The sequence below is a fragment of the Octopus bimaculoides genome, chromosome 22 (assembly GCF_001194135.2).
Source record: "Octopus bimaculoides isolate UCB-OBI-ISO-001 chromosome 22, ASM119413v2, whole genome shotgun sequence".
NCBI classification, from domain to species: domain Eukaryota; kingdom Metazoa; phylum Mollusca; class Cephalopoda; order Octopoda; family Octopodidae; genus Octopus; species Octopus bimaculoides.
The window spans coordinates 7,618,130-7,618,608 of NC_069002.1; positions in this window are offsets into that span (position 1 = coordinate 7,618,130).

The window sequence follows — 479 nt, forward strand, 5'->3', positions numbered from 1 at the left end:
GATCCTACGACCGCGAGTCCGCTGCCCTAACCACTGGCCCATTGCGCCTTTCGAAATATATGCATGCATACGTACCTAAATGCATACCTAGGTATATGAAACAATACATGTATACATATATATTTTGAAATATGGAAATAAATATAAATAAATAATAAATAAATATAAATAAATAATATATATCGTATGTTGGTATGTATACACGCATTTATATGTGTCTGTGTGTTTATGTATTCATTTGCATACACTCGTAATCATTTGCCTGTGGACCTTGTGTACCTGTAATTAAGACATTTATATACATGTAGCAATTTTTGTCGGAGAAGGAATGCAATACGAAGAACGCAACATGAATTTATATATGGCTATATACACATATACATGTATATATATGTAAGTATATATATATATATATACACACACATTGGTTTATATACATAAAATATATACATATATAAATATATATATATATATATATA